The following is a 17,530-nucleotide window of genomic DNA, read 5'->3' as shown; positions in this document are numbered from 1 at the left end:
TAATATGCTTACATGTCCCCTGACCTTTGTGAACATTGAGAAACTACCCTTTATAAGGGCTTTAACATTTAACAGCTTTTATAAATGTAGTTGAAAGATGCTAAACTTAAAGGGGATTCCAACAGCAGGATGGGAAGTTGTGTGCCACCGCCATGCACTTGCAGCTGGATATGAGCCTCTAATCCAAATGGTTGTGACCTGGATATCAAAGAAGGAAAATTAGAGGCCTGCTGCCAAGAAACTGAGTGTCCTTGGCATGTAGCAAAGCAGCTACAGAGTTTTAATTACCTAATTAAAGTGTGGCATCCCATTATTTTATATGATTTAGAAAGGCAGTTGTGGATGTTGTCCTGTTTCTTTCTCACTACTCTGTAGAAAGGGTCCCTGACCCAAGCAGGTAGCCACAATGGGCATACATATCAAAGCCAAGATGCTAACAAAAACAGCAGAGTAGTGATCGTTGACTTTGCTCATGTATTGTTAGTTCTGTGCGGGTTTTCTTTCTTAATCTTTGCAAGTTATAAGTAATTAAAAATTATTGTGTAGGACATCAGTGTTTGGAAATTTGGGTTTATTTTTGTCAGTGTTTTACTTTGTCCTGCATTTTAGCTCCATGTCTCTGGGGTGGTTTTCATTGACTTTCAAATCTACCTTGGCAAAGTTTAATGACACTCACTGTTTTGCTTGTTTCTCTTCTGGTCTGCTTTTTCTTTGATATGCTCTGATAAATATTTGTTGTGGAATAGATTTCAATCTTGGTTACATCAGTATAAATGAAAAGTACTGTCACTGAAGTCTGTGATTACACTAGAGGAAGTGAAATCAGACGTGGGCTCACCTGTCCAAAGCCGGTAGCTCAGTGAGTATTGGAACAGCCTTTGCTAATGAGGGAGAGAATAGAGAGGACGGAGAGCCTGCTGCAGAGAGTCACTGTGTGAGACAGGACTCTGGTCTCCAGCAGTGTCAGGGTGAAGATGATGCCCAGGGAAATATGCACACTGGGAAATAAGTGTCAAATGATTCACATGAAAGAATCTTTAAGATCACATGCATAGGGTGAGCAAAAAGTCATTTTTAGGCATGTAAACCACAAAAAAGGAGAATCTCGTTTTCCTTTCGACTGCACTCCTTACACTCAGTTTATTGGGGGCACATAGATACCCCACAACCTTTGTGTAAATGAGCTTTGCCAGACCTGGTCACATGTGCTTTAACTTCAATTATTATTAACATTCTTGCCTTTTGACCTTTAAAATTCTCCTTGGTTGGAGTGAGACTCATTTTCTCGCGGTTCCTCCCTAAGTCCTTTTCCGCTGAGGACAGGATGGGTTACCGTGCGGTCTGCGTGGGCTTTAGCTCTGCAGCCCTGCACTTTTGACCCTTTACTGCTAGGGCTTTACTACAACTTAAGCTATGTAAATGCATGGTAGCGTGCAGCTTATTAAATACTGAGCTGCTTCCAGACTTAATGACTCTGCCTAGTCCTGCCTGCTTAGTGACATAGCAGGCTGCATGCTTAGCAACCCAGGCTGCAGTGAGTGCATCACCCTGGTGCACCACTTTCCTTACTGCCTCCCCACTGAAAATAGTGAATATTTCCAGCTTTTTCCAATGGTATGCAAAACGTCATCTGGGTTTGGGTGTAGCTACCACCTGCTAGCCACAGCCTGTGCTAACAACTGTATTAGAACAGCACCACGAAGGCAGACTAATGCAGGAGATAAAACCTAGGGCTGTTAGAGGTGCTGGACTCATTTCTACAAGTACTAATGATTGTAAAATATACATACCGGTTAATGTAGATCCTATTGTTTTAGCAGTTGCTTTTTCTTATCAATTACTAAATGTCCACTCATAAGTAGTTTCTAGAATAATTAACAAACTGCTTCTCTTTTGGGCTGGAAAAGTGCACAATCTGATGGGACATGAGTACTCTCATCCTTTGTACTTGAAACTCATTGGCTCAATGGAAGAGGGATGCAGCTAGTATTTCTCTCATATATTCTAGAAGATAATGTGTGGTGGTGTTGGTTGATTTTTTTTGCTTGTTTGTTTGTTTTGCTAGTTTTGTTTTTTAAAAGCTGAAAAGGGTTATTGTGGCTTCACTAAGGAGTTTTTACCTATCATTGTCTCCCCTCAGGTAACCATTCTAAGATCCTTGGGAATGACTGCAGCTCAGCTAAGCCTCTACTAAGATAATCACTCAGAAATTATGATACTGGGGAGAATGAGTGGAACATGAAACCTGGCATATTTTTGAGTATTTTAAGCCAGAAGGAATCACAATTATTTAGTCTTACTTCCTAAATAAACAGGCCATGGGTCCTTCTCTCTGTTATTTCTGCATTAAGCAAATAACTTCTGCTGAAATATGGTCTATTCCTGCCATAGACAGAATGAAAATGACACTATCTGTGAGAAAACACCCAAACCATGTGTTCTGTTTTAACACATTTAAGAAAAAAAAAAAAGATGAAAAAAAAAGACAATATCATGGCAGATACCCTGGTGGCTTCTGTGCTGGCACCAGACTGTGCTTGAAGTCTCCATGGGTTGAGGGCATCTGCTAGAAAATAGACCTGAAATTTCAGATCTATAGATACATGGTATGTATTTTCCTGGAGACAAACCTCCAGAAGTCCTGCATATAATGGTAATATTTATATAACAATTCAGGTCTTCAGAGAAGTATACAGAAGCTGTGAACTGATCTGCGCAGCTCTTCAATGGAGTTTATTATGTTTGAACTGTTTTATCTCTGGCGAGCATGCAGGGAGATTAAACAACTACTCTGGAGCCACTAAATGCATCTGAGGCAGGGCCAAGATTAGAATATTGATTTCTGTGTGCTGCAGTCCCAGGCTCAGTTCACTATGTTATGTTGTTTCTACAGATAACGTTTAGACAAATAGATCTTGACATATCAAAAGCTCAGTAGCCTCTCAGTAAATTGAGCAGGGCTTTAGCTGTTCAATTCCTGTGATTCGTGCGTGCCTCATGCTTGGTCTTGGTAATCTCCGTAGCTATTGTATACTTAGTGAAACTCACTTGTATCCTGAAGCATACTAGACTTTTTTTTTTTTTTCTCTTAGAGTAGGAATAAGCCTAATTATGATACATTTTCTTCTTGTCAGTTTGAGATCTGCAAATACGTTACTTCAAAGAAATTCTGCTTCAATCCTCTTTAAGGATCTTTCTGGTGGAGATTCTTAGTCCTAACCAATGGCAGCTTGTTGCTCTTCCTAATTTCTTGTTTGAGTAAGAGGTCAGAAAAAATGGGAAAAGTCCCACAGACCCGAGGTTCAAATGCAAGTGTTTTTAATGAAATCACCATATATCACCTGAGGATACTCGGTCTCTGATATCCAAATCCCAAAGAAAAGGCAAGTAGGTACTTGAAAGATGAAGTAAAATCTACACAGAGAATAATTCAGGTATATTAGTATTAGAAAACTTGTCTCCCAATATTTACGGTGGTGTAAGAATATCGCCATTGCTACAACCCAGGAAGCCTCTGAACCACCTGAGCTTGCTGAGATGTAGACCAGAACCTTTTCTCCACATTTCTGAACTCCAGGTATCTCATCTGCAGCTAACAAAGGACCCTGCTTACGGAGCCTACTTGAAGTTTGGCAGTCCTACAAAAGCTGTACTGGTGTTTCGAACACATCAAGTTATCTAACAGCCTTCTCCACCCTTCTTTGTTACTTGATGCAGTAGCACGATGTCATTTGTCAGACCGCCAAAACTAGAGACATGCTGAATATGTGAATACCAAGGAAGTGGTTTCCTTAGCAATAACAGGCATGTGAAAGTCAAAACTTCCTTTCCTCCTCATGTGACCTTTTTCAAAGCAATTCAGCCTGGGGACAATAGGAGTGAATTCCAAGCACCCGCAGTGTTCCTGTGCCGCCGGGCAAGGATCTGCCAAACGGCCAACTTATCTTACTTTTTTATTAATGTAAAATTGTATTTCTCTCTAGGTGTTCTCCACTAGGGATTTGGTGAGTTTATGTGTACAGCATAGTGTTTCCTGAAAGCAAAATTGCCTAACACAGTAGAAACAAATACACAGAAGATAAATAATTTTCTTGCTAAGTAATTTTCTTGCCATTGTGGACCAAAATTTTTGTTATGCATAAAATCCAAAGTCCTTTCTGTCAAGAGGAAATAAGGACATGAAAACTCTTTCAGCTTGTTTTAATAGCTGGACCTCCCTGATGACATTTTGCCCGTTTCATATAAGGTGAAAATGCCTAAAAAAGTTCATCTCACCCATCCTGCGCACAAGCGCGGTATCAGTCCTCTGTTGCTATTCTAACCCTGAATATTTGGTACAGCCTTTCCTCATTCCTAAGGAGACAGCAGTGATAGCCAGAAGTATTTACACAAAGCTGCATGTCCAAGAATCTTAAAGTATTTTCTAAAAGCAGCTACTAAATTTAAACCTGAGCTTCCTATGTAGTTAGTGAACTATTCTCCCCCTTCTCCTCACTGGGGAGGTGATACAGCAGGTAATTGCCAAAAGGGCAGAGAAAATTCCTGTTGGAGCTGGAAATGGTCGTTCAGCATCCTTTCTATATTGCAATGTGAGAGAGACAGGCTTGGATTTCAGAAACTCAAGGAAAGTTCTGGTGTTGCAGTTCTCCCTGGCTTCCGTGTTTCTGGGCCACCTGTACACAGTCCCTTGCTAGCTGCCTTGCTGCCCACCAGTGGGGCCTGCATTCAGGTCTCTGGTAATTAACAGAGAAGGGATTCTCCAGTTCTCAGGGGCCATAGATCATCATCTTGCTTTTAGTTACACATGCTGTGGTTTGCTTGGGTTTTTCCCCCCAGTTTCAGCATTTAGTTTTAAATTCTAAAGGACCAGAAGTTTTCAGAAATGAACAATGTAATGTGGACAGCTGAGTCTGGAGCTGGTCCCGCCAGACAGGAGAAGAAATTTGACAGGAGACAGTTCCTCTGCAGCTTTCTGTGAATCTGGGTAAGGGATGTGGCATGGATTTGGAGCCTTAATGTCTGGAGGAAAATAGGCAAGCCATCTGCTCCCGCAGGCACTGGTGCATCGGTGCTTTGTGCCAGTTACACCAAGGCAAAACTTATTATCTAGCCAAGCATTCATGTCCAACAGAGTGTGCAAGTACCTGCGGTGAGTTGTATGAAATCCCAGTCCACTCTTGGCAAAATGTCATACCAAACACACTCATGTTTAATGCGAAGAGCTGTGCAGTTGCTGTGCAATATTCCTGTGGTTTCTGAAGGTGGACTATCATGAAGATGCTCAAGGAAGGATGCGGATGGGCTGTTCTTGGAGTGGAAAGCTTGGTACGTGGCAGGAGTCTGCCACTGATTCAGTGCCCCAAGGGGGTGACATTCAAACCAATTTCTCATTGCACCCTCAAAGCCAAAAGGTAGATGTGACCAGAAATAAGGACAGCTGAAGTAAAACAGGCACAACTGTAGTGAACAATTGCAATGAGTCTTTCCAGATATGAGACATCTGCCCCACACAGGGAATGAGGAGCGGGAGAACCAGGACCATGCTTCCTGTGTGAGAGTGAGAGAGCAGCAGCTGCGTCACGTCTGCAGCGGCACCACCGCAGCGTGGAGGTCAACTTTCTGCTGTCAGGATGCTTAGCAAGTGATGCCATAAGCCCGAAGTACCACATTACATAATCTGTGTGAAGTAGTTACAGACTTGGAACAGCAGCAGAGCTGAAACCAAAGACAACCAAGAGCTCCTAGACAGTGCCTTGGCGTAAGAAATAAGGACTCAGAAAAAGTTCTCTGCATTTTTTCTAGTGTGGTGGCAGAAAAGGATCACAAAAAGATGTAGGAGCAGCCCAGAAAATGCTCTCTAGCAGAGGAAAGGTGGCAGTGGGCTGCCCGCAGTAACTATGAAGGCTGAGTCAAAGACAAGCTAGGCACTACCCTGGCACTGCATTAATACCCAGTAAACTACTGCAGTACCAAACAGTGCTGATTTTATTTTATTATATGTCAGTGCCTGAATGAGTAATTCAGGATATATTCAACTATCTCCATGATGCTGCTCTGTGTGCAGCACTTTCCAATCCCCGTCACACATGGGACTTATGGGAGACTGGAAAGGCACTGGGAGATGCTGAGATGGAGGTGGGCAAGGTGAGGGTGTGTTGGTGACAGGGTTCCCAGGAGCCGTAGGAGGACATGGGGCGTGGGGAGGGTGCTCCCCTTCCAGCAAGGTCAGAGCAGTGTAGAGGTCCCTCTAGCACCCAGCCTGCTCAACACTGGAGGACGTCTCTGTGGCTAGGCTGGGGATTTAGGGAGGTACAGCGAGGGGAAAAAGCAGCTCTGACCAACACTCTGGCTCCCTCAGAGGCTGCCAACCCACCACCATCCATGTGTCTTGATGTCAGCACATGAAGCATTCAAGTGCATTTCAGAGGCTAGGGGTCTGCAGTGCACTGGCCATTAGGACCAACTCCCAGTGCGGAGGCAGCGCTGCGCACTAACAACCCCAGATTCCAGGAGAAAGCACGGACTGGTGCAAAACACAACAGCAGCAAAAAAAAAAAAAGTGAAAGACAAGAGGGGTGTGCCTGGGGCTTGGAGTCTTGGAGAAGCAGAGGTGGCAAGGGAGACTGGCACCAAGCTGCCTACCTGTGGCTACAGTGTTAACTGCTGTGGCACAGGGAATTATTTGCCTGTCAAGGACTAATTTGAACATACAGGTTCAGTGCATTGTAATTATCCAAGACAGAGCAGACTGCAAGATGTGTGTTACATGTTGTGGGACTAGGCACTATTTCCAACGATCCCATAGAAGTGTCATAGGATGATACTATCAGCTACATGTTACTAATTAAAATTCCGTTTTCCTTAGTTCATATTAAGACAGGCTTTATTTCTCTTTATGTGTCATTTAGCTGAATAAGCCTATTTGAAAAATTACTTGACAAATGTTTAAGCAAAGATTCTAAGTATATGTTCTTTTTGGAGAAAATCTGGCCAAGTATCTTTTGATCTGTTACTTCATAGGAGAGAGAATACAGTCAGGATATGCCAGCTCCTACTCCACAGTACTGTTATTTTTTTCCCTTAGTTCTTGCATGTTTCAGTTTTACAATTGCTCCCATGGGTCATAATAAACCAAGATATAAAGAAAATATATTCAGTGTATTTTGAAAAATAACAAGCTGTATCCTTTACAGGAAATGTGGGTTGAGGCGTACTACACAAACTCTTGTCATGTCCTTTAATCTCATTTAACAGGGACTAGTTCAGCCATGCTGGTTTCTTCAGAGCACGTGCTGATAGAATTTCATTAATAAATCAGATTTCAGATTCTGTGACTGCTAGAAAATGTTCAACAGGAAAGTCACTTTGACAGAGCTTCTTTCCAACATATTATCCATCTGCTGAAAGATCCCCCAATGAATCCAATATTTGTCTCAAGCACTGAGGAGAGCAATGACCTAATATAAACAGCACTGCCTGGCAGTCAGAGCTTGTCATTGTTAAGTTACTGTCACAGCAGCTCATTCCCAACCTTGCTGAATAAACACAGGTATTAAACCATTCAGCTGATGGAAAAAATGCAGATTCCATTCAAATCTATGTACTATGATGTTTCTAGACTTTACTTTTTGAATAGTGTGTTTTAAAAAACTCTGGCTTCTGGAAGATGGGAGTGCAAGCTATACGCCTTAGAACAGAAATTTTTCAGCTATTCCAGCACAACAATGCTGTCAGTTTAGTGCATTTTTGAAACCTGCTATGAAATGACTATGAAAGTAATGCAAATCAAGCAAATTGTTCTGGATCTGGAAGAGCTGCTCCAGGTGAGACACCCAGCAAAAGGAAATGTTCAGTGACTGAGAACGACGGCAAGATGCAGAGATGAAGGTAGGATGCAGAGACAAGGGTGGGATGTGAAGACGAGGGTGGGATGCAAAGATGAGGGTGGGATAAGAGCCTGAGCAGATACGTGGCTCAGGTGAAAGAGGTCTTTCACCAAACACCGGTTGCGTCCTTCCTCTGAGCACAGACACACAACCTTGCATCTTCACAATGGGTCTCTAGGGCCTTTAGTGTCTGAGACCCATCAGATACTTACCACATTGACTAAATAAAAAAGCATCTCTACAGGAAAGCAACAGTGTGCTCCAGAACTTTCCTGATGACTAACTCGAAAACATGCAATTGCCCATAAAGTGGATTTTCTGTTGTGGACAGCTGAAGGACACAAAGAAATTCAGCATCTCTGTTATTGCAACTACTGAGACCTGAAAAACAGGTTCATCACCAGTTCTACAGGTGTAAAGGGAGGATATGGATCTCGTATCTTTGGTTTCACTTGTTCTTGGTGCTCATCACTTGATAGGCAGATTTGTTCTCGTTTCTGGTTCATTCTTCCTTTGTTCTGATCTGTCTCACAGGCAGTGTTTGGCAAGATCACCTGCCTCTCCAGCACCATTTTGCATTGGTAGATCTCCAAGAACTTTACAAAATGAAAAGAAATGGAAGGAATGAGGCAGATTAAGGGCAGTTAGCAGGGGCGGGTGGGTAGAGAAGCGCTGTGGATCAATGGGTCATCCTCGAAAGGAGCAGGTGGAAGAGCTGTCATGTGAAAACACAGTGTGGCAATTCCTGGAGTGATGCCCAAGCTCCCTGAATCCTCTGTGGCTGCCACTACCACTGAAAACCGCCGAGCAGACCTGTTCCTGTGCTGGTCCACTGACAGAGAATAAGCTACTGCTACAAACAAACACACACTGCTTCAAGTAGCTGTGATTTCTATGGGGAATCTCAACATTTCAACCTCAATGTGCCAAGATCATACAGATATCATGATGATGCTTTGGGGTTTTCCTCTTCCAATTTTAAAAGAAAATTACTTGTAAAAGCTACATTAAAAGAAAGCCATAAAATCAAGCACTCACATGTTATTAAATGTAAGAATTACAGTTATGCTCTTTAATTCAACTCTGTTTTGTCCCTGCATAATACAATCTTTAATTACACTCCATCAGCTAAAATTGTAAGAAAAATGCTACTGCTTACTTTTACTGGTAATTTACTATAGAAAGCAATACGCTAAACATGAACGACATGCTCAGTGATTTAATATTACCAGAGTAATAATGTGATAAAATATTGTTACTTGTTTACTCCTCATACTATACTTACTATACAAATGTTTTAGTGACAGCATGGAAAGCCTGGAGCTTGAAAGTATCTTTTGGCAAAAAAAAAATACTTTTAGTTGATGAGAAAAGTTATCTCAGAAAAAAGCAAAGGATGTGGACTAATTACTTTGCTTTCTTGTCCCAGATAGCCAGGTAGAGGAGCTCTACAAAATTCATGTGATAAACGTGAACTGAGCAGCTTGTCTTGAAAAACAGAATTGTCAGTTTGTTCTGTTTGATGGCACCTCCAAAACATACACAGGGCCCTGATCCTTAAGAGCTCATGCACAGCGCGTCTGTTAACGTTACACACATTTACCATCACAAGACTCCAAAAATGAGGAAATTCCACTTACTGCAATACAGTATTTCATGCTCTCCCCTCTTTTGTTTCTGTATTCACCTCTACTCCAAATCTTAATTTGTTAGGAAATTATACATTTAATATTTTCAGGTCTATTCCTGGTAGAAGGTGCAGAGAGCTACAGACATCTACTGTTCTCTTACAATATTACAAATATAACTTTTTTTAAATTTAAATAAATATGTAAGATCTTGTCCCAGGAGAACTGCTGTCTGTGTCTTCAAAGACGTTTACTAGAAATATTTCTAGTTATAACCTAATTGTTTGCCTCTGAACATTAGATTTTTTTGCTTTTTACTAATATCAAGTGGTACAAACTAAATTGTCCTGTTGCCTTTAGCAAGACAAGGAGAAAATTCCTCTGATACCAGAATGGCAAAACCGTGCCCTTCGTTCTTTAAACAATGATTCAAAGTCACATTGCCCTTATTGTTGGCCTTCAGTACTAAAGATTTTCCTCATGCCTGGCTTCACTTTGACTTCATGGCTAAGGTTTCAGCTAATGATGCTATCAGACAATAGCAGAATGTAATTCAAAACAACTACTGGAAAAATCTCTATCCTCTTCCAAAGCTGCCAGGTTAGGAGAAAAGAAGAGCTGTAATAACTACCATGAAGCAAACACAAGTATCGAAGCTATCAGGCCTATATCTGTACATCGATTTGCTCACTACGCATTTAGGGTTTTGTTGTTTCAAATATAAGTTGGAAATGGTTTGATAACATGGCCTGAAAACAGACAGAGCTCCTGCATATTTTGAGAATTGGCTGTGGTCTTTTTTTTTTTTTTTTTAATTTTTTCAACCACAGCATTTCTCTGGAATTAACTGTTGCACTGTCCAGTGAAGCTCAGCAGAGATAGCAAGTATGTGCCGTCACGGTCAATACATCGTATGTAGTAATTTTGTTAGGGAGCTCAGATCTTTTTTGTTAGCATATACTTCTTTTGCTATGCTGTACAAAGTTAAATTATAGTATTAATAATTACGGAGAGAGAAGAGGGTAACTAGTAATACTGGGCATATTATGGGCATCCCTGGGAGGCACTAAATTGAACCATATCAGTCAAGAAGAATATTTTGTTATAGTTGATATCTGAAGCCTAAAAGTCACTTTTGATTAAATTGTAAAATAGCATTTTCTAAGATGTGTTAATTTTACTTTGAAGTCCAGAGTAGCAAAAATGCAAGACAATATTCCGGTTACTCTGATCATCTGTTTTGAAGGTTAAACGCTACATACCACTCTCTAACTGCAACTCACTGTGTGTATGGTAGAAGTACCAAATCAGACATCTGCTGCCGTCCTCTTTACCAGTGAGACCACTTTAAAAAGCTGTCTGCTGTGCTTTCAAAGAAACCCATCACTGTGTTCCAGCACTGAGGACAATAGTAGAGGGCAAAGATGTAACCTCTCTTGCCCAAATATTATATATTCACGTTACATCTCCTGCAGATCAGAAACCATCATTACAATGAAGAAGAAAACAAATTTTGGAACAGTGCATTTTTCTGAATTATTGTTTCAATCAGAAAAGAAGTGGCAGAACTGCCCAATCTTAGTATTATTCATTAAACAGGTTCATTATGGTTGTATCTATCAGCCAACCCACATCAGATCCTCTTGTGCTAGACATTATAAAACCAACAGCTGTTCTGAAAGTTGGACTATGCAGAAAATCATTTTGTACTGCTGAAATGTGTCGCTTGGAGGAGTGCCTAACTTTGTAACTTTTTTAGTACAAACATTTTTGGAGTAAGGAAAATGGCGTAATATTAATTTCACCCTAAAGCTCAGACTATATAGGCTATGCTACTCAGAAACAGAACATCAGCCAGAACATGTTGCTTGTTCGTGACTGGAAAGAGCCAGAGAAGAGGCAGAGACAAGCAGTCACAGCTGCAAGGGAAGGGTGGAAAATGCTGCCTGAGAGAAACACAAGGAATCTTTCTTTCTGGCAGAAAACAGACTAGAAGAAAACTACGAGTACTGAATAAATATCAAAGAAGGTATGTTCTTCCACAAGGAAGCAGAACTTTGTCAGTGCCACTCCCAACTCTACCCTTGACTTGGTTTTCTGGCAGAAATAATCTGTGAGGCCATGAGTATTGGCTCAGAAGGGATTTGAGCCACATTTCTTAAGTTTAGATCAGAAGAGGCAAGAAGATATCACTGCTTTTGCCCTTAATGTTGCAGTGTGTTTGTCCTTCATTAAAAACTAAAAATGACTGTGCTTTTTCTTCCCTCCAGCCTCCCACACAGCAGCTCTGCTGCAAATCAGATGCCATGCAGGGTAGGTACCTCTTCTTTCCAAATGTCTTGTTTAATCTTCTCCTTCCCTTCTGTTCAGCTTGTCTTATGGTACAACAAACCCTGGGCTTTGTCCACCAGTCTGTGTGTATACACTAAGTCCACAACCTTGTTTGTAGTTCTGATGACCTCTGGGGAGAATATATCAACACTTTTTCATCTCACTACAGCAGTGAAAGTGAGTTCAACACAGTTGTTTTGTCTCTGAGCAATGGATCTGATGATGAAGTTATCTTGGTAATTAAAAGAACCCATACAACCCCCCCCCCCCCCCCCCCCCAAGGACTCTTGAATGGGTTCTCTATTAATCACTACAAGGACACCATTGACCTACTGTGTTTGTAAGAAACATGCCCTTAACAAAGTAGATACAATTTTTTTCTAACTCAGAGAACATTTCATTTGGCAGAGTCTATTAGCTTTCTGTCACAGATATTACAGTAATAAACTGTGACTGAAAAAAGTTAGTAAATATAACCCCACACATCTTAAATATATGATTGATCTTTCTATCATAGAATCTTAAAATGGTTTGGGTTGGAAGGGACCTTAAAGATCATCTAGTTCCCATGGGCAGGGACACCTTCCCCTAGACCAGGTTGCTCAAAGTCCCGTCCAACCTGGCCTTGAACGGTTCCAGGGAGGGGGCAGCCACAGCTTCTCTGGGAAACCTGTGCCAGTGTCTCACCACCCTCACAGTGATGAATTTCTTCCTTATATCTAATCTAAATCTACACTCCCTGATAAAGAGTCCCTCCTCATTTTTCCTGTAGGCCCCCTTTAAGTACTGGAAGGACACCATAAGGTCTCCCCGGAGCCTTCTCTTCTCCAGGCTGAACAACCCCAACTCTCTCAGCCTGTTCTCATACGGGAGGTGCTCCAGCCCCCTGATCGTCTTCATGGCCTCCTCTGGACCTGCTTGAGCACCACATGCTTACCAAGCTATTTTAAGTGTAAACCAGTAATGTTCAGCTCTTCCAGCAAGACTGGGCTAACACAGTCTTCGGATGGATCCATCTGGGTGTTAAAGACTGCTGAGAGCTCACCAGAGCTAACGCCAGTTACCACACGTCAGCTGAGCAGCAGTGCCCATCCCTGCTCTTAGCCCACAGCAAAGGTGAGATGCAATGCTAACATAAACCTCTTCCCCTGTGAAAACAGCTTAGGAAATGTTTTCCTCACATTTGAAACAGATTATGAGCAGGAACATGGTTGATTACTATGGCTCAATCAGAGGCAACTCATAAAGGCTTTGCAAATCACCTATGTATCTGCTGTGATCAACGGACATCTTATTTTACTCATGCATGGGGAAGCTGGACATGGCTATTGCAGGAGGGATTTCTCGAGTATGGATCTGAGTGACTCCAACATTTTTGCTCTGCTCTAATGCTGAGATTTGGTTGAATTCTTAGATAACTATTCCATGTATAAATACTAGATGTCATTGTTCCTTCAGCATCTCTTACACCTTGTCCAATTTGAGCTGTAGGTTGTTGGGGGCACGACTGTCTTTGGGAAGATGTTTGTACCACAATGGCATGCCCGGGTCCTGTCCCTGGACTTGTGCCAGCTGTGACAGAAATACAAGTCTTACAGACAGTAATAATGCCTGAACTTCTGGGCTAAAACCCCCAGACACCAGAAAGGTACCAAGTCAGCTCAGTAGGTCAGATCTTAATTGAGAAACAGAAATACAGCAAAAAAATGCAAACTAAGGCTACATTTTGAGATACACAGGAGAGGATGCTGGCACCAATGTGCTTATGCACTGATACTCAGCTCTCAAGAAAAAAGGCTGAGAAAGAAGGACCTCCATGCCACATATGGGAAAAAATCCAAGTTCAGCCAAATCTGCTTTTGTTAATTGTAATATTGATGACTCCCCAATAGCCAGAAGATGCAGTGTATGGCATTCAAGCTGGAATGAGCCTCTATTATTCTTATATTTATGGCATGGGACTCATACTATGATAATCCTCATCAAAGGGCAAGACTCTCAGATGTTCTCCCCAGACAGGAGGAAGCCCACATGGGGTAGCTACCAGCGCACTCCTACTGCCAGTGTTCAAACTCAGAGCAAGCAACTGCAGACTACTTGTCTGCCACCATTAGTCACTAAGGATTGAGAGCAAATGTATAAGGACAATTTAATGAAACAGGTGGAATTAAGTGGAGAGGATAAAACGCAATAGGCTTTGCCAAACATAAATTTTGCAAGGCAAACCCAGTGCCCTCTGTGAGAAGTGAGGTTCCTGAATAAGGAGAAGGCAGAAGAAGATCCAGCATCACTAGACCTCGGTCAGCATTTGGTACACGGAAAGCTGTTACAGGGGTTGGTGAGGTGCTGCAGGGCAGGTAAGAAACGAGCTCAAGGGAGATGCCATGGCGGGAACGCTTCCCCACAGAAGGAAGCTCCAGAAGGATCAGGCATTACACCTATCTAAAGTCTAACAGGTTCATCCACAATCTTGGCGCTAAATTATGGGGCGTACTGGTGAAATTTCCTGATGGCAGGGCTGGGAGGGACAGCTAGGAGAAAGAAGGATCAGGATAGCCTGAAAAAAGATTTGCCTGAACTTGAGGACTGGAGTAACACAATGCAAGTTCAAGCAGCAAGCAACAGGGTTATGTATTTTGAGATTAAACAATAAATACACCTGGTTTTGGGGTGTGTAACTGTGACTTACTGGGTAGGACTGGAGTATACTTGTGGGTCACTGAATGCGCATCACATAGCCATGGGAAAGGCAATGAGACCCCAAGATGGTGGCTTCCATCTCTGAATTTTTTCTTCAGCTCATTCCTTGTGTAAAGGACCTCGTGTTTCTTACACTCCAAAACTGACGGAAGGACTAATCAGCCGATGCTTTTGTCCACGTCAGAGACAACAATCAGAGACAACGCTTCTCAGGCTGCTCGGGTCTCTACCATCTGCTCGGGTGTCTCTGGACCCCAGGCAGGATATCACTCTGATTTTTCGCAAGTCCTTTTCACCTTCTACCTCTTTCACCTCACCAAAAAGTACCTGGGGAGGCAAGCGAGGTAGGGCTGCCGTGCCAGGGTGCTGACGGGGGCCAGCAGGCCCCGCGGGCCTGGCCGCTCACCGCCCGGCCATGCCGCCGAGGGGACACCGGCCACGGCGCGGCGCGGGCCGGCAGGGCCTGGCAGGGACGTGCCGCTGCGGTGCCCGGCTCCTTCTCGCTCCGCACGCCGGAACTCTGCGAGCCGGCGCCGCCTCTCCCAGCGCCGGAGCCCCGCGCCGGCCCCGCAGCAGCGTCGCTGACCCCGCGGGCGCTACCGGCCGGCGGCCGCCCCGGCCGTGCGCGCCGCACGGGGGGAGGCGGGCCTGCCCGCCGCTCCCCGCCCCATTGGCTCACCCTGGGGGACTCTCCGAGCTCCCCGGCGCCTCATTGGCCGGGGCTGCCCCTTTCCCCCTGAGCTAATTGGCGGAGCGGGACGGGATCCCCTCCGGCGGGGGGGGCGCTGCTCGGGCGCCGGGCGGGGGCGACCGGTCGGTCACCTGCGGCCGGGGCGGCCCCGCTGCTCCGGCCCCGCCGCGGCGGGGCGGGGCGGGGGGGGGCGCTGGCGGGGGGGGGGGCGGTGCCGCGGGGCCCGCGGTCGTCAGGGGGAACGGCTGGGGAAAGCCGGAGAAACAAAGAACATGGCGAGGGGAGGAGGAGCCTGCGCCCCCTCCCCCGCCGGGAAGGGCGCTCCGGGGGCGGACAATGCCCAGCCCGGCCCGCCCCGGCCCCGGCGGCGCCTGGGGGCGGCTCGCCTCCCCCCGCCCCCTTTCCCCGCCCCCGTAGCAGGACCCGGCGGGGGACTGGGCCCGGCCCCCGCCCCGCGGGACGGGACGGGACGGGCTGGAGGCGGCGGCCGGGAGCGGGCCCGTTGCTGCCGCAAGTTTCGCCCGGAGTGGGAAAGTTGGGCGCGGCGCCGCGGCCCAGCGGGACCCGGCCAGGTAAGGAGCGGGCGCGGCGGCCGGCGGGCCCTGGGGCAGGGCCCCCGTCTGTGGCCGGGGGGGCGCGGGCGGGCCGGGGCACCTGCGGGAGCCGGGCCGGGCTGCCCGCTCCGCCCGCCGCTGCCAGGCGGCTCCCGTGGGCCGGCCGGGCGCCGGCCGGGGCCGCAGGTGCGGCGGCACGGGCGGGACGGAGTCGTGGCAGTGGCTGAGCGGGCGGCCGTGCCCGGCGGGCCGCGGGGAGCCGGGTGGGGGTCAGGCAGCCCCCGCGCCTGGGAACTTCGCAGAAACTTTGAGCGTCGCCCGCCCTGGCCTCTGCCTGTGGGGGAGCTGCCGCCGTGCCGCTGCCCGGGGGCACCTGGCTCGAAACCCGGCGGGGACTGTCGTCCGGCTGCCGGTGCCGGTACGGGCACCTCCTGAAACACCCTTCCTCACATCACCTGGAGTTACACACCTACCTGTGGAGGGGTGCTGGGGGCGCTGCCCTTGCGGAAGGAAAACTCTCCAGCCCGTTTTCTTCTTGCAGCTGCAAGAGTGCGAGTCTCAGCTGGTTCTTCTCAACTCTCAAATTATTCTTTAGTTCTGCTCATGTCAAAATGATTATAGTAGTGTTGTGAGGCCTTGGTCAGGATTTTGATCCTTTCACTTAGTACCGAGATGAAGAGTTGTTTGGTTGTTTTTTGTTGGGTTTTTTTTTTTTGAACTAACGATTTCAGCATCCAGTTTGAGAGGTGATTTAAATGGATCTGTACTGAGTGTTCAGCTTTTCAGCGTTAGTTTTGAGATGTCTTGAGCTAGTTACCTGAAATTCGGATTTCCAGAAATGTTTAGAAGTGAAAAGATATATTGCTGGGCTGGCTAAAATCATGATTAATGTGTTCATAATTAATTCTGTTACAGTCCCCCCTCCCCTTCCCTCCTCCAGATTTACATCCAGGCAGCTCAGCTGCATTTCAAAAGCCTGTTCTCATTTTCATGTAGTAAATTATTAGACTTTCAAACTGTTCTTTCCTCTTTTCTTCTCCCTTCACTCTCACCCTGATCAGTTGAAATGAAATTTTGGGGAGAAAGAGAGGAGTGTCTGCATGTACTTCGTTAGACACAAGTAATAAAGACAGCTTAGTGATAGGAAAGCCAGGAGCATAAATAGCCATTATTTTCCATCAAAGGTTAATTAGTTATCATCTTTATATCTGCACATGTAAGTATAGGATGGGTAGAATTTTAAGGTGAAAGTGGCACAGCAGCTTTGGAAGGTACTGTTACACATTGCCCCAACTTAAGAAGAATATCTCTTTAAAATGTGTTGACATTTAATTGACCTTTGAAAGTTCATTCTGTTAATCATACTCAAAGCGCTAAAGCTATGGTTGACTGATCTGGTGTTCGTACATTCAGCCGTGCTCAGCATATAAATTCTGCAGCATAATTGCTACTTATTGAGCAAGAGTTTCTTTTCTTCTCTGAAAATGAGAAAGTTTTGCTTCGCCTCCGGCTGGGTGCTACAAGTAGAGTTGTGAATCCAAATGCTTTCCTGCCATCAGTTGTTGTGGCGGGTGTGGCCTCCAGCCAGGCAAGAAATTCCTTTGCTGAAACTGTGTTTTTCTCCTTCCTGAGGCCGCACATAGGGCAAGGTAACCTTGAAGGTTACTTCTGTGTCTACTGCGAGTCAAAACACAATGGCTCACTTTTGTTTTTTCTTTTAAGCTCTTCTAAACTCCAGCT

At 45.1% G+C, this 17,530-nt stretch overlaps 1 long non-coding RNA gene across 1 annotated transcript in view; it reads left to right on the top strand.

The window, feature by feature from the left end:
* The first annotated feature begins 15,691 nt into the window (after positions 1–15,691).
* Positions 15,692–17,530, top strand: part of LOC141940639 (uncharacterized) — a 40,470-nt gene continuing 38,631 nt past the window's right edge. The window contains exon 1 of the long non-coding RNA XR_012628047.1: positions 15,692–15,808. This is a non-coding gene — a long non-coding RNA (uncharacterized LOC141940639). The remainder of the gene's footprint in view (positions 15,809–17,530) is intronic.

Source organism: Strix uralensis, chromosome 3 (genome assembly GCF_047716275.1).
Source record: "Strix uralensis isolate ZFMK-TIS-50842 chromosome 3, bStrUra1, whole genome shotgun sequence".
Taxonomy (NCBI): Eukaryota; Metazoa; Chordata; class Aves; order Strigiformes; family Strigidae; genus Strix; species Strix uralensis.
Note: the sequence above shows the minus strand (reverse complement) of the source record. Positions and strands in the feature narration are given on the sequence as shown.